Source organism: Adiantum capillus-veneris, chromosome 2 (genome assembly GCF_014529385.1).
Source record: "Adiantum capillus-veneris isolate H3 chromosome 2, ASM1452938v2, whole genome shotgun sequence".
Lineage (NCBI taxonomy): Eukaryota > Viridiplantae > Streptophyta > Polypodiopsida > Polypodiales > Pteridaceae > Adiantum > Adiantum capillus-veneris.
Window position 1 is genome coordinate 54,179,760 of NC_140932.1, and position 21,078 is coordinate 54,200,837.

A 21,078-nucleotide genomic window follows, 5' to 3' on the forward strand; every position below is an offset into this window, starting at 1 on the left:
AATCGGCTTGGATCTTTTTCGTCTTGGTTTGTACGGCCAATTTTTGGAGTGGGAGAAGGTACCTGATTACCAGATCTTGCAACTTCAAAATGGCCTCCCCTTGCTCGAGGCGCGTCAACATCGACCAAAACTAACCAAAAGCTATGGATAACGGATCGTCAACCATCCATTTAGCGGCTATGCACTGGCACAATTCTCAAGGAACCCCGAAAATTGTTTGGCTCAAGTTTGTGAATTCAAAAGCAAATGGCAGAGTTTGCTAGAGGACAACGGCAAAGGTTAGTTGGACACGAATGGCAGTACCAGTACTCAATTAGCTGCCTTGGTACCCACGAGGTACGATCACAGTAGTCATAATTGTGATTCGACGCTTTGTTTGGCTCGAGAGTTTGAAGCCAAAGGCAAAAGCTCGAACTCACAGGAAGACAAGGATAAAGGCAAGCTGGACAGAGATTACGGTAATAAAGATTTGGCAGAGGAGATTGGCATGGCACTTGTGGCAGTGGCCACAGTGGCCTCGACGTCAAAATGATAGGTGTCACCACTAGCTTCAGCCAGAGAGAGGCTTGTGAGTGTCAGAGAGGGGCAAGCACTGCTCCCTATAATTAATTTGGACCCTTGTGTTGGAGTTCAAGTTATTGGTGTTTGAACCCGTAGGTCGGACTTCAATGCACATCCCCCCTCCAAGGGTTGTTACATGCGGTGTTCTCCACCCTTTCTTCCTCCCAGCTCTGCAGGGGCAGTTGTCCATAGCCATGTCTCGTTCGAATTGCAGATCATAGCCTCTTCAAACCATGCGAAGCCACGAGCTCTTTCTTGTATGCCACCTCCTTGAGACTTCGAGTCCTCAATGAAAGACAGACTGAGAGAGAAACTAGGAGAGAAAGAGAGAGAGTACACATGCAAAACCATGCGAGGCTCATGCAAGTCCTTTCCCATCCTCCATAGCTCCCCTTTCCCTGAGCTCTGATACCAATGTGAGACTGTGGGAACTGTCGTGCCTTGATCCTCTTCTCAACCTCCCTTTATAGGCCTTGCCCCTAGGATCCCGTCTCCATTGGCAGCTGGCCCTTGACCCACTGGCCCTTGACCCAGTCCTTGAACTCCCTTGGGTTTGCCCTTGGCATTACAATTAATTTTTCCAGTTTTGGAACCCTCTTGCATAAATCGTTTGTACACGCATTCTGACAAGTGTTATTATACTACGATGGGCATCTGGCATGCCATCGTTAGCGTGCAAATGGCAAGAAAAACGAGTGCCTCTATAGCCTTGCACGAATCACACCATCGGAAGGAAGAAATATGACACCGCCGAAAACACCTATGGTAAACACCTGTAGAGATTTATGAAAAACCCTTCAAGCACGGAACACACTCAAAATTAGGAGAAACTAAGGACATCATAACGAAGCTCGTCTCGTGGAAATGTCCGTAGATTATCCATAGGCATAAAACAGATGAGAGATGAAAGAGTTATAGCCACTAGAACATGGGGGTGCACTCTTTCTTGCTCAAAAATGAGCTTTCTGGAAGTTGTACAGGTGTTGCAGCTATTAAAATGGGGGATTCCTTATCTTTTATTTCCAAAAAAATTCTCGCTCTTCTTATTGGCCTATTTTAGGCCTTTTTTGGGGCAAAAAATGAGTTGTCGGTGACCCTTTGACCAAGGAATCGGATGGGGGCAAGTGGCCAGGGACCAAAAAATTGTACCAGGTTCCTGTCCAGCTGAGTGTGCATTGTGGACTCCCAAAATGCATCCCCTCTTCCCCATGAGCCCACGAGCCCCTCCACGGAAAGCCTTGAGAGCCTCTCATCAAGTGATACACCCATAATGGGCTCCCCCTTTAGGCTATATATCCCCCACCTTCCATTTTTTCCTTCCCATGTGAGATAATCCCCCCCGCCACATGGCAACCTCCTCCTCAATCCTCCCAAACTTCTTCTACCCACAAATTTTCAGATTTCCCCCAAAGCAGGAGGGCTTCTCGGACAAACTTCTCCCAAGCATAACTTGCTGCTCCGGTCACCAAATGACTCACCGTAACACATGGCTCGAAGCCCATAATCTCGGCTACATCTAGAATTCTTAAACCTCAGCATTTCTAATTCCAATTTTCAAGTTGGCCCAGTTGCCCTTGTGACATGCACCCGCAATCACCTTCTAAGCTGAGACCGTCCACTTTGGATGCTCATAACTCATGATGTACATGTCCGATTCACGAGCTATAAAGCACGGCTAAAATTATTTATTAAAAACCATGTTTTGGAAACTCGAACAACTCAAAACATCAGCACCCAAGCCTGGAAAAATCACACCTTTGTACATGAATTTTTACACGGCCACTTCCAAAACTTGCAAGGCTATGTACACATATATACATGAGGCTAGTGGGCAAGCTTTTTGGCATGACTTAGTGACTTTATGATCATCCAAAGAATGCATGACAACGTGCATGTAGTGCTAGGTTAGAGGAATCCAAGGAGCCATTCCCCGCGTCAGTCGAATTCTCGGGTGAGCAGATGTGAGACAATTTCACCAAAATCTAGACCCCTGGACCAATTTTTAAATAAATCAATTTATTGATTTATTTGTTGGAAAACCTGGTGGACACTTGCCCCACCCATGCCTAATTAAATTTATAAGGCCTATACCTCACCTATAAAGGGAGCAGGAGAGCTCCCATTTTCAAGTCAAGTTGCATAGGCAGTTACAGAAGAGCATCTTTCTCAATGTTTTTGTGGCAGCTAGTGTGGGCTTTCAGCCTACAAGATCAGCCAACGTTTTTAGGGATGATCAGCCAGAGTTTTTAGATCCATGTCCTAGCGCTAATTCTTGGCAGCAAAGCAAGCCAGCATTTTCTGTTTTCAGCAGAGCAGGCCAACGTTTCAGTTTTCAGTTCATCGCCGGTGAGGCAGTGCGAGATCTACTAACGTTGCCTATTCCCGTTGCGGTCCGGTACTTTAGTAGCCCTTCGAGCCTCACCTCAGCCATTCCCTCACCGGCATCGAGTGCTCACATTGCTGCCCATCATCGCTATCAACAAGATCTGCATTTTCAGCCCTGCTCTACACGAGAGATCTGTTGCATTTTTCATCGCAGATTTTGCAACTACTTTTCAGCCCTTCATTCCTCTCACAATGGGAGCGCAAATTATCCCCAGATCTCCCCTTGATGGCCATCCGCAATCCACATCGAGAAGGATCCAAGGTGCATCAAATCAGCCCCAGAGGTTCCTCTTCTTGAAGAGTTACCGCGGTGATTTGTCGTCATCGAGTCAGTAGAGTCTGCATTGAGGTATTGCATTGTGTATACATTCCATTTATGCAATCTAAAGTAAATACCACATCGGCAATGGTATGGGGGACCCTTGAGAGGATTGGTTGGGACCCCATCCAGTATCACTCTCTTCTTCTCTCTCTTTCTCTTTCCCTCTACACATCTCTATTGCATTCTCTCAGCCCCACTCTTTAGGGGGAAGTAAAAGGAACATTCATTGAACCATAAAGCATTCACTAACGCAAGGAAAGAAGTGTAGAAATGTAAAATTAGATCTTCACCATTTCTATTCCACTACACCTAACACTTCATCATCCTTTTCAGCAACGCCTGCAAACTTTTCCCAAAATGTACAATCATAATCTGATGACACCCTCGCTTTGCATCCGCTGAAAACAGCCCAGAGCTTCCTGACCCTGACCTCGCCTTCAAGATGCACACGTATGTGATTGCATTTGGAAAGACACCCTCCCTTCGCATCCACCGAAAACAACCTAGAGTATCTTGGCCCTCCCAAGTTGGGCATATCCCACAATCCGCACATTCCAAGAGATGACATCTCAGACAACAACTCCTCAAGCACGTTTTGTGCTTTACGAAGTGCACCACATTTGGCATACATGTCGACCAAGGTAGTGCCAAGCACGACCAAGGCAGCCCTCCTTTTGAGTAGTGCCAAACATGAAGACTCCATGCCTGATTTGAAGGGGACGGCCAACACCATTCCTGTTGTCGCATTTATTGCAGAGTATTATCTACAATAGAATTTGTAGCATCCGCCTTCTCAAGGGCTTTTCTTTAGTTGCTCGAAGCTCCGTCCATGCAGAGAAGCGAAAGAGGAGTGAGTTTCTAACCCTAGCGGGAGGATTTTGTGTGTGTGTGTGTTCCGTGAGATAGTGAAGCCTGATCAAATTGTGAGACATCTTGGATATCCGTTGGCTTGGTCAGTTACAATGCAAAATTATTGGATTGGGTTGAGAACAAATTGAGATCTAAATTGCACTATTGGAAATTATCCACTTGGCCGCTACATGTAAGATTCAGATTAGTACAATCCATATTGGTGGCATACATGCAATTTTTCTTACCTATGTTGCATTGGCCACCCCGTCATCTTCGGACCTTGATGTCTCAGATACTGGAGCACTTCTGGTCTACTTCTTCTTAGAAAAAGGGTATGCGCTTGCTTGCGATGGATAAGTTATGTACTCCAAAGCGTTGTGGTGGTCTGAATATTCTGCATTTGGGTTCTCATGTTATAGCAAGAAATACCACTTTGTTGTTGGTGTTGGTTGAGCAAAAGAGCCTTGGACGCAAATGTTTGCGTTTCGGTGCTCTCATGCGGTTTCTACGCTAGCTTTTGGCCATTGGCAGCCGTCGTATTGGGATGTGGTTTTTGGTAAGTTTGAGGCCACAATACCTGGATGCCCCTTTGCTTCCAGTCTTGTAGCAGATTGGAAATTGGTCACACGGGAGTTGTTGTGGCATGGAAGAGATGATGCCTGTGGAAACTCACTTTGATTAGAAAGGTTACATTGGAGTCGGGTTTTTTATCAAACTCTTGCTCAATGATCTCCTAGACATGCTTATTTTCTCTCCCAGAAAGGTATTGACTGATGTGATGGACGCTACTAGACAGGTGCTCTCATTTAGAAAATTTGCTCTTTCTTTTGGACTTGGGATGCACTATAGGCACATGTGGGACAATATTAAACGCTGGTTGACTCCATATCTCCTGTTCCACAGCTGGTTATGTGTGCGCTCCTTGCCACACTGTCGAAGCAAGGGACTTGCCAATACACCGTGTGCGAGCCACAAACGGCTCCAAGCACACAACAAGCCTAAACTAGCAAGCTCAAGAGAACAAAGGGTGTGTCACTCACCGCTCTACGCTCGCCTTCGTGGTGGATTCCTCGCCGCGATGAAGAAGAAGCTGCAGTCGTGCCGTGCTCAACCGCTTCGCCGCCGCCATGCCTTCGTAATGCTCGATCGCACACACACTCTCCCTCTCTCTCTCTCTCACACACACACACACACACAAGGAGGTGAAGAAGAAGAAGATGGAGATGGAGATGGAGCAAGAGCACTCTTCAATTGCACAAATGAGAGAATGAGTAAAAATTAGGTTTAGTTGGCTTTTATAGGAGCTCACCCCATTCACACTTGGGCACCCATGCTTAGCCAACTAACCCCTTGAATGTCCAAGTTAAAGTGCGCCTCTCATCGGCGATCACTCTACCTTTCCCTATTGGTCCGACAAGCCCGGTACCTGACTATAAATAATACAACGTTTATAGATCATAGGGTGTCCGTGTGCCGTGAGGGTTAACATGCCCCCCTTCCTGATGTAGATTCCGTCCTCGGAAGCTATTAAGTTGAAGCTGGGTCGTCGAGGTGGAAGAGCATTTGAGATGAATGTCCTTAGCCTTCTTCAGTCACTGCAAAATCAAACAACATTGGCACAGTAATTGCATTCTCTTAAAAAGCATATGCAGTTGGAGGTAGACAAATTGATTGGTAAAAGAATTTCAAACAATTTGGCAGCAATGAACATTAAATTGCAATGTAATCAAATGCATAAACAGATGTAAAGGTAGAAAATTAAACAAGTCTGGGGTCGCTAATTTGACGGTCGAAAGGCACTAGAGATCGAATATTAATACCATGGGTAAGCTTCTTAATTTTCTGTGGTCAATTAAGTTGTTTAATCGCGAGAGCCAAGTATTCATGTTCGAGGGCTGACTAGAGGCTATATCTAGAAAACCTTGTAGTTAAGCTACCATAAAAGGAATTTCTCATGAAATCATCGCCTGACTGATTACTTTTTCTTTGACCCCCCAAGGTCTTTTCACAGTGATTCAATTATGATGTGTGTGGTTATTTTGTATGCCTTGGGTTTTTTGCTTTTCAAGGAAAAGCGCCCACACTGGGAACCTCTAGGGCTCTAGTACCATAGGCAATACATGTGAGTGAAGTACCAAATCAAGCCGAGATTTCTCTTCCAGCTTAAGATTTTACAGTGTGGCACTTTGATTTTTTGTTTGTTCATTTTCAACATTTTAATTTTGTAATTTTGGGGGGTCATATAACACTGTTACCCTCCCCAGGCTCATCACATTAGTAAACTCCCTTTATAATACTTAAGCTAAAGGTCAATAGGGTTAAGCCCACTAGAAAGCCCTAGTACATTTCATACAATGCTGCCTAAATTGGATTAAGAACCTAAGTAACCATTGTTTATTAGGAAGGCATTCCCCATGGTATTAAGAGAAGATTTCTAATACCTAGCTTGGTCAAACTAGCTTAGTCGGACTGCTTGATTTTTAAACCTAGACAAGTGATTATGACAAAACATTACATTGAATTAAATGTTTGATACTAAGCCAATGCGCTGAATATTATGCTACCAATCACAATCAAAGCAGACAATCATAGATGCAAAAAGATAACGGCAATGCTAATGGACAAGAAACACCTGTTTGTGTTGATGGTCGTGCTTGATTTGAAGGTTCCATGAAGGTCCAAATCCTATCAATAGCAACACGCTCCTGTACACACTAGGAAACAAAAGGAATACCTCCAGGAGGCACATCAGTGGGAAAAATTAAAACTCCTAAAAAACAAACTCAAAACACAATCTAGACCCCTAACCTACCTATCTGTCACCCCTTTTAGAATCAAGGAAAGAGGATATTATATAAACCGGGTGGCCACCCTAAGGCTAGGCCTCTATCCTCATCATCTAGATAAATAAAATCGTTGTCCGTGAGGCCATAGTCTTCCTCGGTCTCTATTAGTTCCTCTTCATCATCCTCTTGTGCAAGCATGCTAATCAAGAACCTCGTGATGCGTGGATACTCATCTTGTGCAAAAGAATAAGCATGTGCCATTGGAGACACATTCGCTACTGGGTAGGGATCACTAGTTAGCCATAGACGTATCAGCCATTCTAACTCCTCAAAATTTCTCTCACATGCAAGGCTCTCTATCAAATCCCATTCGCAAGAAAGTATAGGGTAGCATACGTAGAACACTTGTTGAAAAGACAAGGGGTACCTTTCATCAAAAATAGAAGTGCATGCCTCTGGTGAAGTAGCCATTTCTGACAAGACAGATAGATTTGGTTAGGCCTTTAAAACATAAGAGTTGTTTTTGTGTGTTGCTTGAATTGACACGGTGAATTTGGACTTATATGTAAGATCTGATAGGGTGCTCTCTCATTGCTAGGCGCTCTTGCTCTTTACTATTTTTGTTTTTTTGTGAGTATAAGGCTATATATATACATTCCCTAAGATCGGAGATTGAGAGGTCAGGGAAAAAGGTTGAGAGGGAAACAAATGAATGATGACTGTCAGCAAACACTCCCCCCTTCCTTGGGTAGATCATACCGTTTGAAATGAGCTTTTCACCCTTTGAAACCAATTGTTCCAGTTGGTAATAGGTGAGGATTTTAACCAATAGTTTTCGACCGCCCTATGCGTTTCATCTAGTTGCAAGGGTGGTAAGGTACTCTCCCATGATTTTATTTGCAACGTTGTTGTAGGTGGTGAACTTACCCCGCAAGGTGCAAACTCTTTCGTGCTTGGATGGATATGTACAGTGGTAGGTGGAGGTTGTGTCGAAGCTTCTATTTGCGTATAGGAACTACATGAAGAGCAAGAAGCTTCATTTGATTTCCCTGTTCCTGAGCTAGGTGGAACAAATCGTTCTTTCTTTGGTACCCAAACTAGCTCTAGAACGGGTGTGTAACATTCCATGATTTTTTCCTTTCCGCGATTTTCAATTTGTTTTGGAGCCACAGGATTGGGTTTACATGGGCCAGGTGACAGGTAAGAGTACACTTTACATTTGGGCACCCAGATTTGATCATTTCCTTCATAGTATCCTTGGGATTCCAATAGTCGTTTAGGAATCCAACGCAGCGTTTCTTTACATTTCTTGGAGTGAGTGGTACGGTTCTTACTAGGTTTCCGTTTTTTTGCATCAACCATGCTCACTACAGAGGTTTTAGGGACCCACTTGTATGTTTTCTCTGTTATATTAGGATGGTTCTTGTGTGTCTCAAGCTTTCTTTCAACTACATCAGTTGAAGCTCTAGAGAGTTGGGCTATGGGGACGTATGGTTCAACCTTCTGGACATGCAATGTCTTGGGTTTTATTTCCTTGGGCAATATCTCAGGGACTATGGCTTGAGTGGTAGGGCTAAGAGTTGGTTTTTGCGTTGTAACACCCCCAGTCCCCCAATCAATAGTGCATTTGGTGGCTATCATCCACGTGCGGCCTAGGTTTATATTACCCTCCATAGTTCCAGTAGGCATGACCAAAAAGTCTTGAGCTACAACCCCATGGTCATAACTGACAGAAGTGTGCCAGATTCCAAAAACCGTAGTTTTTTTCTTGTTGACACCCTTGACTTGGATAATACTCTCAGATAGAGGTGGCTTCCCTAACTGACACCACACCCCATAGGATAGCAGATTGTATTTAGCACCCGTGTCCAATAAGGCGTTATATAGCACTTTTCCATAGGCACTATTTAACTCAATGGGGTATCGTAGAGGTGTGTCAGAGTCCAACCCATCCTCTTCGATTTCCACGTGGAATGCATTTGTGACCCCAAGGTTAGCCTCTCGTTTTTGTCTTATACGTTGTTGTCGCTCCTTAGCCTCAGCTTGAGCTTGTATCTTGTTTAACTCGGTTTGTGCTTTGGCGGCCTTTTTTTGATGAATGGCCCGTAGTTCTTCTTGGCTTAAAGGATCATAATATCTTTTGAATTTACTCCCATTGAGGAATCCAATGGTTTCAACTCCATCAAGAGTTTCCACACGAAGGGTACCTTGTGGGGTAATTTCACATACTCTATATGGTCCTTTACCAGCATATTTCAACTTTTTCTTCTCTTTACGTACTCCATACATAAGGACTTTATCACCAACTTTGATGTCCTTGTCCTTCACATGGCGATCAAACCACTTCTTTCTCCTATCCTTTTCCACAAGAGCATTTTGCATAGCCAACTGTCTCTCTTCGTCTAGTTTTTCTAAGATAAACAAACGCTCGGTTAAGGGGTTACCATTCCATCCTTCTTGCGAAGCTACCCTAAGACTACGAATGACAAACTCCCAAGGCATAACCGCTTCTTGGCCGTATACCATTTTGAATGGCGTACAATTAATAGCCACTTTATAAGCAGTACGATAAGCCCATAGAGCAGATGTCAACTACAAATCCCAATCAGTGCGATGAGCTTCTACCGTCTTGGTTAAAATAGAGATTAGAGTCTTGTTGGTGCTCTCGGCTTGTCTATTAGCTTGCGGGTAATAAGGTGTAGACTTATGGTGGGATATCATAAAGGTCGTGGTAAGCTCTCTTATTACCTCATTTATAAAATGGGTACCATTATCACTAACAATTTCAAAAGGGCAACCAAATCTTGTGATAATGTTCTCAAAAAGAAACTTAGCTGTTGTCCTCGCGTCAGCTTTTTGTGAAGCCTTAGCTTCAGCCCACTTTGTTACATAGTCCGTAGCAACTAGAATATATCGAGATTGAGTGTTGCGAGCTGCGGGACTAATTGGACCTACAAAGTCTAAGCCCCATTTTTCAAATGGTTGGGTTACTTTAATAGGATGTAAGGGCATTCTGTCCTTGCGCTGTGTGGTCTTGTAACGTTGGCACTCATCACACCCTTTTGTAAAAAGTGATGCATCCTTAAATAAAGTTGGCCACCAATAGCCTGATTGCAGCACCTTTCTAGCAGTCAGGTCCCCTGAAAAATGTCCTCCTGCTATGCCCATATGTGCTTCTTGCAAGATATACAAATATTGATCCTCGCGGGCACAACGCCTAATAATATCGTCCTTGCCGAATCTATACAGGGTTCCGGCAATCAAACAATAGGGTTCACATTCTTTTACTAGCCTTCGAGCGATATCCTTACGAAGTTCCTTGGGTGGAAAACCATTAACTAAAAAGTTAACAATGTTCTCACTCCATTCAGGCATAGTCTCAACTATGAATAGGGAAGTATCGGGTAATTCATCATCAACTCCTGTAGGGGCTTCACCATTGGGTATGCGAGACAAATGATCAGCCATGACGTGCCTTTTACCGGGTCTCACTACAATCGTGAAATCAAACTCCAGAAGAATTAACAACCATCGTGTGATTCTTCCTGTGGAGCATGGCTTGTTTACCAGATACAGCAACGCTTGATGATCCACATAAAATACAAACTTGTTTGCCAGAAGGTAGTAGCGAAATTTCTTTACTGCATAAACCATTGCCAAACCTTCTCGCTCTGTAGTGGTGTAGTTCCTTTCAGCATCGTTCAATTGACGGCTTGCAAAGCTAATGGGATAGTCCAATTTATGTTCTCCTGGTTGAGTGAGAACACACCCAATAGCAAAGTTTGATGCATCAATATGCACATGGAAAATGACATCCCAGTTAGGTGTCCTTAAAATCGGAGCACTTGCTAGTGTTTTCTTCAATTGTTCATAGGCCTGGTCACACTCTTCAGTCCATTTAAATTCAATGAGAAGCTTGTACAAAGGACGTGCTATCTCAGCGAAAAATAAAATAAACCGTCGATAATAACCCACGTGTCCCATGAACCTTTGAACTCCCTTGTAATTGGTTGGTGGTGATAACTCTAGAATCACTTTAATTTTGCTCTCATCGGTTGAGATACCATTCTTGGATACTATATGCCCTAAAATAACTCCATGCTTGACCCAAAATTGGCATTTGAACGGGTTCAATGAGATACGATATAACCTACATTTTTCAAACACCTTCCACAAACATGATAGATGTTCTTTCCAAGAAGAGTAAACACAAAGGTCGTCTAAGAAAGCTTCACAAAACTCTCTCAAATATTCTTTAAAAGCAGTGTTTATTAATCGTTGGAATGTAGCAGGGGCATTTGTTAAGCCAAAAGCCATCACACGAAATGCAAACATGCCAAATTCTGTGATGAAGGCAGTTTTAGCTTGGTCCTCTAGCGCTATCGTGATTTGGTAGCCTGAGTACCCATCTAGAAAGCTATAAGCTTCCTTGCCTGCAACTCTTTCGAGTACATGTTCGGAATATGGTAGGGGGTAATGGTCTCTTCTAGTAGCTGCATTAACTTTTTTGAGGTCCACGCACACCCTGAGTTTCCCATTCTTTTTTGGCACGATAACTATTGGCGACACCCATTCAGAGTGTTCAATAGGATATATGAACCCACATTTGATAAGCTTTTCTAGTTCTTCTTGAATGATCTTTGCGTACTTAGGATTCATCGGGTAGGGTCTTTGTTGTACGGGCTTCGCAGTGCTAATCATAGGGATTGTATGTTGGACCACAGAAGGCGGAACACCTTTCATATCATGGTATGTCCAAGCGAATACGTCCTTGAATTCCTTGAGAAGCTCTTTGAGGACCGCCTCTTCAACTTCTGTGAGGTCTTGGGCAATAAAAACAGGTTTTGATTCTTCACCGGGGTCAGCTAATTCTATTTCTTTAACTATTGCCGGACCATCATAGATTCCATTATTCCCATCGATAGGTATTCTTTGGGCTTTTGTGTACACAACCTTTGCTTCCCCTGTGGTGTAAGATTTGAAATGTTCTGGTGCAGGATGCAAGTCTGTGGATTCTGGTTGTGCGTTGGTTTGTGCTTCCATTTCTGCTTTCTTGTGTTGTCGAGCTAACTCTTGGTTTTGACACCTCCTTGCAGTGCGGCTCAACTTTGGCTTGTCTATGATCTCTAATTGGGCTATGTCATGGGGTCGTGGTCTACACCACATAACATTTTGGAGATATTCACCCCAATTGTCTACCAATTTTCGATGAGCATCACATGCTCCTATATAACTGAGCCATTCTGCTGAGGATCTCTTCTTGTTTATCCTAGCACGTACATTGGCTCGATATCGACGCCTCTTAAGGTTTTTCTTTTTCTTATTTGAGACTTGCTTTTGATTTGCATTTAGATCTGGCTCACTAAAGGAGTCCTCGTTGGTGTCCTCTTCACTCTCGGAGGAGCTATCATCGGTTGATGTGCTCGGTCCTTCCGAATGTTTTGACTCTGAACTTGCTCCACTCTCTAATTCATGAGATTCAGAATCCGTTTCACGCTGGGAGTCAGTGTCCAAGTCGTGTTGGTCAAAGTCTTCTATTGATCTATCGGTGTCACTGTCAGATTGGTCCACAATTGCCTTGCCCTTAGAAGATGCATGTATGGCACTTACCATGTTCAGAGGTGCAATTTGTGGTACCTCTTCCCCCTCTGGTGTGACCCAAGTGGTTCCTCTATTTCCCCAGGTATCTATGGTTGCAGCTAGGTGTACCCAATCCACATTGTCCGACTCAGTCATCCCAGGTAGGATATCCATATAAGGAGAATCTTGGCCAATGTCTGTATCCTTCTTACAAGTGTAACAATATTGTAGTGGGGCCGAGTGAACTGTGGTGTCAGAGCGATGATCAATAATGGTTTTACTCCCTAAGGGGTGTACCTTACCAGTCACCAAATCCACTCTAAGGACAGAGTCTTGGAATTGCAAATAGACATGATTTTTAGACCAATCGTGAACCATTTGTGCTTCCCTCATGAATGGTCGTCCTAAAATCATTTCATATGACATAAGGTGTTTAGAGAAATCCATTACAATGAACGTATGTCGTACCTTGTGTCCTAGAACTTTGATCTTAAGATCCTTGAGCATCCCCATAGGTTTGGCTATGGTACCATTTGCCATCTTTACCACAATGTTAGTAACACTGAGGCGGGGTTTTCCCATGGATTCCCAACAATCTTTTGTAACGATGCTAACTCCCGCACCACCATCAAGAATTCCCTTTATAGTTAATCCCTTGGTAGTGATGGGTAGGGTCGCATTAGACTCGTCGCCTTCAAAATACTGCCCTAATTCGTTAATGGGTACCTCGATCACAGACTCGTGTCCATCTAAGTCAAGTGATTGCACATGATTTTCCTCATCAATCATAATCGAGTCAGGCCTATTTGGTTGCGCAAACTGCGGTAATCCCGTTCGTAGCTCTCCGTTAAGGAATGCTCGAAGTGCAAGGAATAACTCAGGATCTCCATACAGCTTTGCTATGATCGTGGTTCGGACCTCAGAAGACATGAAGTCCACTAGTTTGGCAACATTCATTGGCGTTTTGCAGGGTGTAGGTCCTTGACTAGGAACTGGTGAGGATGGAATCTCATATTCCTCAATGGGATCAGGTATTCCTTCGTTAAACATCCTTTCCAACAAGAAGGGTGTATGCTCACTTTCTGATGTCCTGTCCTCACTCCCTTCTTGGATGATACTAGATATGGCTAACGGTCTATGGTTCATGTGGGGTGGATGAACTTGCGTGGGAAACACTGTGTCATGAATTTTGACCTGCATGGGTTCTGGTTCTAGTTTCCTTTGAGTCTCCTCCACTAAACCTCTTAGATGTTTCACCTGCTCAATCTCGTCTACTGGGTTTGGGTACGTCCCAATCTTCTTTTTACGATTCTTCCCTTTTTTGCCCCTGCGGTTTATCTTGGGGGTCTTGGATTGGATTTGGAAACACTTGTGGTGTTTTCAGAGGCTCTTTATGGTTTTCTCTTATTCGGTTTTCATTTGGTTCCATGTTACGGTTTTCTTTGTCGGTCTTTCCCTTTGTGGTATTGGTTCTAGTCTCCATTGTCTCGACTGAATCTGAATCATCCTCGAGGTCATTCATATACACGGGGTCATCTCCTGTTCCTATGTTTGTTTTGGAACTTGGCTTTGAATTTTCCGTATTCTGCGACTTCTTCCTTCGTGTCTTCTTTTTCTTTGCTTGGATAACTGACGCGGTATCTCTCTCTTCGAGGATATGTCCTGGCCCTTGAAGCATGGACCGTGTAATCGCATAAGCGGGTGCGACGGGTGGTATTGGCGATGTCACACTAGCAATTTCGACCAAATTTAGGGGTGTGATTTTAGGCGCATTTGGGTTATAGGGGCATTGGGCAATCAAGTGATCTATGCCACAACGATTACATGTGAGTATTGGCATTGCAGACGTGCTCCCTTGATTCATTTGCATCTGTGCAGCATTCTTTTGCAGCCTAATAGGGCACTCCGCTGCTCGATGTGGTCCACCACACTCGTAGCATTGAAGAGGTGGCCTCCTAGCCTGGGTGTTGATATTTTGACCTCTGGATGCGAGAGCAGCAGCTTGATAAACCGGCTTGACTTGTCCCCAACAATCTTCCATGTAGTATATAGGACATTCTTCCAATGTATCAAGTCCGTAGGCAATACTAGTGTCTATTTCCTCCTCACAACCATCTGATAAGCATTTGATGGCTCGCAACCCACTTGGTTCATAGGGGCGACTCTTGGATGCGGGGGCTGCGGTCCTAGCACAGGAGGTGGTAGCGGTGTAGCTTGTACAACATTTTGAGATCTAGGGACCATGTGTTGCGGTAGTTGCTCAACAGGTGGAGTAGGCATCAATACAGGAGCTCGAGGCGCATCCGTCCAGGCTACAGGTGGTCTATTTGCCATCATACGTTTGATCATTAAACAATCCTTAGCTTGGTGACCATACCTACCACATGCGTTGCAAGTTCCATTAAATTTTACTCTAAACGTAGGGCACTCACTAGTGCTATGTGGACCTAAGCAAATGGAACACCATTGTTGCTCCCTTCTTGGATACATGTGACTATTTTGAGGGGGTCGATTATCCTTAAGAGACTCTTGGATTGCCTTGGTGAGGTCTGTCAAGAATGTCTCAAATACCTTTGGCTCATTGGCAATGGGCTTTGCAGTCATGGGTTCATACTCAATGGCTTGTGAGCTAGTGGATCTCGTGTCAGTAGACACCCTCATGCCTGCTATCATCAAGTTGTCCTCTAATTGGATTGCATTGGCAGTGACATCTTCCCAGGTTGTGATACCTCTAATCACTAGTCCATTATAGATTCCTTCATTCCTCAACCCTCGAATGAATCGATCAAGCAGTTGGTTATTGTTGAAGCGCTCATTTACAGGGCAACGAGAGTTTAAGTGCTTTAGACGACTAATGAAGTCCCTTACTGACTCTCCTTCCTTACGTTCGGCCTTCTGTAGCTGAGATGCTACACCCCAAAGCACACCTTCTCGTATGTACTCCTTTAGAAACAACCTTCGAAGGGTAGGGTAGATTGTTTTCTCGTCCACCCTTAGGGTCCTATACCAATCTCCAGCCTTCCCACTTAATGTCAAGCTTAAGGCATTGCACTTATGTAGTTCGTTGCGTTCCCCTAAGGAATCACATACTTGTTCAAACACTTCAATGTGTTTCCTAGCATCTTCGTCCCCATTGAATTTTTGTGTGAGTTTGGCGATTTATACTGCCTTACTTCTAGGCTCTCTATCAGATGCATGACGCATATTTTCCGCGATAGATCGACCTATGGTTTGAGCAAACGCTGCCAAGTCACCTATGTGAGGAGGCAGGGCCGGTGGAGGTACTCTTGGAATCATATGTGGGAGAGGGACGGGTACCGGTCTTGGCATATGTGTGGATGATGCAGGATATGGAACATAACCGGGCATAGATCCACTCGGATAAGAGCTAGGGAGCGGCACTCGAGGAGCATAAGCAAGTGGTACAATTGGAGGTGTGGGGGCCATGTGTGCATAAGGGGCTAGAGGCACATATGGTCGAGGCCCCATATTAGGTACTACGACACTAGGTAGTGGCACTGCGCTAACCGTAGATGTCATCGGTACATTCTTTGTCAGGCTTATCCCTGGAGTGAGCACTGTGTTTTCCTTGATAGAGGGTTGAGCCAAGTTAGGAAAGCTAAAGTTTTTGCTCGGAGGCTCAGATTGCATAGAGACCCCAGGTGAAATGACGTAAGATGGGTCCATGGGGCTCATTAGAGGAGTCTCCATTTGTGATAGAGTAGGCTGTTGAGCCTTGCTCGTATCCAGAAATCTCATGGGGCCAGTTGAGAGTATATTTACCCCTCGGTTTTGCCTTTCTAATTGAATAATGCCATGGATAACATTACAGATCATTTTCTGTTGATCTTCGATGCTCGTGGCACTAGAGGTGGATTGTACAATCTCTATCCATCCTACATGGTAGGCGTGGCCAGAGTGTAGATCCGTCAACACCTCAGTGTGGAGGTCGTATGTCCAATGATCATTAATGAACAATCCTTCTAGAGTCGACGTGTTAACGGTTTCTTGTGAGGTAGAAGCAATGTGGCTCCCCGTGGTTTTACTTGTCACCAACGGTACTCTAGAGGGAACTTCTGAAGGAGGTAGCTCAACAGGGCCTTCTTGGTAAGAAGTTGGTAGGATATCCACATGGACACTCTTTGGGGGTGTGGGGTCCACGTGCGATGTGAAAGGAGATTCCACTTCCCCACCCCCTTCGTGTGCTTCATTTGCATCAGGTTCCGAGCGAGTAGCTCTACCTAATGTTTCCATGAAACGGCTAAACATACTAGTACTAGGCTGTGGAGTTTCGGGAGGTGCATGGCCTTCTCTCTCAGTGTTTTGGGTAGGGTATGCTTCCATGATTTCTGAGTCGGAGGAGGAATCACTAGCGGCTATTTTAGGGTCTTGGGTGGTGCTACCTTGTGTCCCCGCTGAGGGTCTAGAGCTTATCGTGGATGGGTAATGGGTGTCCTTATGAACAGAGGCACCCTCAATATGCTCGTGTTATAGCACCCGCCCAGAGCGTAAGTGCATATGACTTGATCCCCTAGAAGTGTCAGTGAGTGCCCGTGAAGGCTGCTCACCTAGTATTTTTGGGTGTTTTGCAACTCAAGTCTTTCCTTAATTTGACTTTTTGGTCCTTTTTTTCTGACCCGGCTATAGAATAGAGCGTATGATAGCTCAAAACGAGCGTCTCGGTCAGAGGGTTGTGCCGTGCTTTACAGCCCTCCGTTTGGTCACTCTATGCACTCGGAATCCCTAAAACTGTCAATTTCCAATAGGGAACTAGGCCCAAACTAGAAAGTCTAAGGGTGCAAGTGGGAAGAGAAAGGAGGAGAGTGGAGGACTTGTTCCACATGCTCTCATTCTCTCTTGAGGGAGTAGGGTATATATATAAGAGTGAGTCTAGTATATATCACATGACTGAGGACTGAGGCCTGGGCCTGGGCTTGGGCTTGGGCTTGGGCTTGGGGAAATGATCCCGATCTGTCTTTTATACAAACCAACCCGTCCGTTTTAAGAGTCTTTTATACAAACCACCCCGTCCGTTTTAAGAGTCACGTTTTTTATTTTCGAAAAATTTGACTGCCCGCTCACTCGCGTTTTTATTTTCCGTTTTTTTTTTTTTCAAAAAAATAAATTTCTTTTTTTTAACAATGCAAAAAACGCAGAAATTGCAGAAAATTGAAAACGCACAGAAATTGCAGAATTGAAATGCAAGAAATGCAGAAAATTGAAAAAACACAGAAATTGCAGAAAATTGGAACTTGGCAGAAAATTTAACACAGAAAACGCAGAAAATTGCAGAAATTGAAAACGCCGAAATTGAAAATGCAGAAATTGCAGAAATTGAAAAAACGCAAGAAATGCAGAAAATTGAAAAAGCACAGACAATAGCATAAATTGAAACTTGACAGAAAATGCAGAAAACGCAAAAAACAGAAATCTCCGCACACTCCTTCCCTGCCTTTCCTATGATAGAAATTGCACCACAAGGAAGCGTAAAGTGCTAACCGAGCTTAGTGTAGGGCATATCCCCGGCAGCGGCGCCAAAAATGTGCGCTCCTTGCCGCACTGTCGAAGCAAGGGACTTGCCAATACACCGTGTGCGAGCCACAAACGGCTCCAAGCACACAACAAGCCTAAACTAGCAAACTCAAGAGAACAAAGGGTGTGTCACTCACCGCTCTACGCTCGCCTTCGTGGTGGATTCCTCGCCGCGATGAAGAAGAAGCTGCAGTCGTGCCGCGCTCAACCGCTTCGCCGTCGTCGTGCCTTCGTAATGCTCGATCGCACACACACTCTCCCTCTCTCTCTCTCTCTCTCTCACACACACACACACACACACAAGGAGGTGAAGAAGAAGAAGATGGAGATTGAGATGGAGCAAGAGCACTCTTCAATTGCACAAATGAGAGAATGAGTAAAAATTAGGTTTAGTTGGCTTTTATAGGAGCTCACCCCATTCACACCTGGGCGCCCATGCTTAGCCAACTAACCCCTTGAATGTCCAAGTTAAAGTGCGCCTCTCATCGGCGATCACTCTACCTTTCCCTATTGGTCCGACAAGCCCGGTACCTGACTCTAAATAATACAACGTTTATAGATCATAGGGTGTCCGTGTGCCGTGAGGGTTAACATTATGGAAAACTGAATTTGTGATTGGCACTACGCTCGTTCTTCGCTCTCTTCGATTTCTGCAAAGAAAGTGTACTGTCATTTGCAGTCGTCCTCCTAGATCCATGAACATTGTAATAAGGTATGGAATATTCACAAGAGCGTCACATGGTGGCAGAGTAAAGTCATGAAAGTGTGGCATGCGAAATTGCCTCTGAAGGAGCAACTGTTTATGTGGAGATGAGTCATTGGGGTTCTCCCGATTGGCAAGTTTCTGTGATCTCGAAGATTGGCCTCTTCGCGATGTGTCCGATGTGGTGCAGCAGTTGAGAACACTCCACATTTATTGTGGTCTTGTTCTCACACGCTACAATTTGTGGATTGCATCTCCATAGTTCTTCGCACGCGGTTTCCTACCATGCATTTCGGTAAATCTTTTTGGATCTTTGGAGTACTTCCGCCACTGCTTCGGCCGTATGCCTACTTTTTGGGCTAGGTCAGATTCTGGGCACTTTGGACGGTGTGGAAAGTTTATAATTCCCTCATGTTTCAACAGATTCGAGTGGATTATGTTTCCTTCTTCAAATATCTCTTCTACAGTCTCTCCGAGCTGCCTATGACGGGACGAGCTTCTCATTAGCTCTACTTTGACTGTTTCTGATTTCCTGTTTGTAATTTTCATGAGGTTTTCTCGTCTTGAGGTTTCCTATTGGTAATTCAATCTTATATTACAAAAAAAAAAGTGTATGTTTTGTCTACACCGCAATCTCAGTTTGAGGTGTCTTCAACTAGGCAGATTTTGGACTATGTGGGCCATCTGGCACCATAGGAACTCCTTAATGTTCCAAGGCACTTCTGTTGATCCCTTTCCCTATTTCAAATAATGTCTTGGTCAAGCGCTGCATTTTGCCTATGACGCTGGATACATCACTCTTGATACCTATAGGATTTACTTTGACTGTTTCTAGCCTTCAGAGCCTCATAGTGCTCCGCTTTTTGTATCCCTTTCTTGTCGTGGGTTTTCCTCGCTTTGAGTTTCCCACTTATAATTAATCAAAGCAGATTTACGAAAAAAAGTGTGTTTCATCTGGAATGTCCCAATTGATCTGCCGTTGTAGGCAAAGTGGATCGGCCCTTGCTTCGTATCCGTCGAAAACAGCCCAAAGCTTCCTGACCCTGACCTTGCCTTCAAGTTGCATTCGTATGTGATTGCATTTGGAGAGACACCTTCGCTTCGCATCCGCCGAAATCAGCCCAGAGCATCCTGGTCCTATTGTACAAATGTGGTGGTCAGCCTCACGCCAAAGAGGTGCATGTGTTTGATCAATCCGCTTGGACCTGCATTGCAGAGTCACAATCAGCTTCGTACTCATTTTCAGCAATGCCTGCAAACATTTCCTAATATGTAGAATCGTAATCTGATGTGCGAGAGACACCCTTTCTTCAAATCGCCGAAAAGAGCCCAAAGCGTCCTGACCCTTGCAAATACTGTAGTCGAAGAGACGACATCCTTGTCACAAATCTCGGCAACAACTTGCGCTTTTGAAAGAACACAATTGGCATGCAAGTCAAACAACGTTAATTTTTAGTAGCCCTTGACTAACAATTTCATCACTTTTGATTGCTCGTGTCAACGTCTTGCATAATGCCGAACTCCTTGAAGAGGTAAGCATGGCTGATTGCATTTGGAAAAAAACGTAGGTCCATAGCCCACCCCGCACTATGTGCATATAGTCTCGACAAAGAGATCTAACTCTTCTTCCTGTGTCGCTACAATGAGTCTCTCTCTCTCTCTCTCTCTCTCTCTCTCTCTCTCTCTCTCTCTCTCTCTCTCTCTCTCTCTCTCTCTCTCTCTCTCTCTCAAAACCTCCATAGCTATGGGTGCTAGCCATGCTTTGTTGAGGGTCTTCTGTTTCTCGTCCCTTCTAGCTCATGGAATGTCTGTGTTAGATAAATATAGGCCACCTTCCCAGCATGAACAAAGGGGCGCAACAACAAGTTCCTTCACCGCTTGCAGAACTACACCATATCCACAATTGTGCTCTCACATTCTGCGTTGTTTATAAGCCCGCTCAATCGGCAAATGGCCACAGTTGCTTCATTTTCATTGAGCCTCACATCCTCATCGTATCAGCTCGCAAGGCATCTCGCGACATTTCCACCGCCTCGATTTGCCCCGTACAAAGGGGCACTTCAGGATCGCATTGACCTGATGAGAAACACCATGGATCAGCTTCGGTTTTACAGCTCTCGGACCTCAACTTGGGACGCTCATCAGCAAAACTGGAGCCAAACGCACCCAAAGGGTGCATTGAAGCTAGTGATGGTGGGGTAGCATTGTACCATTCCATCATCAATTGAATGAGTTTGATGAGCTATAAATTAAGCAGAGAGCCGGTCGGTGGGGGTGGGGTGGGGTGGGGTGGGGGGGGGGGGAGGGGTGTGGTGCGGCCTGCCCCAAAGAGGGGAGGCCTCAGTGATGGTTTCCCT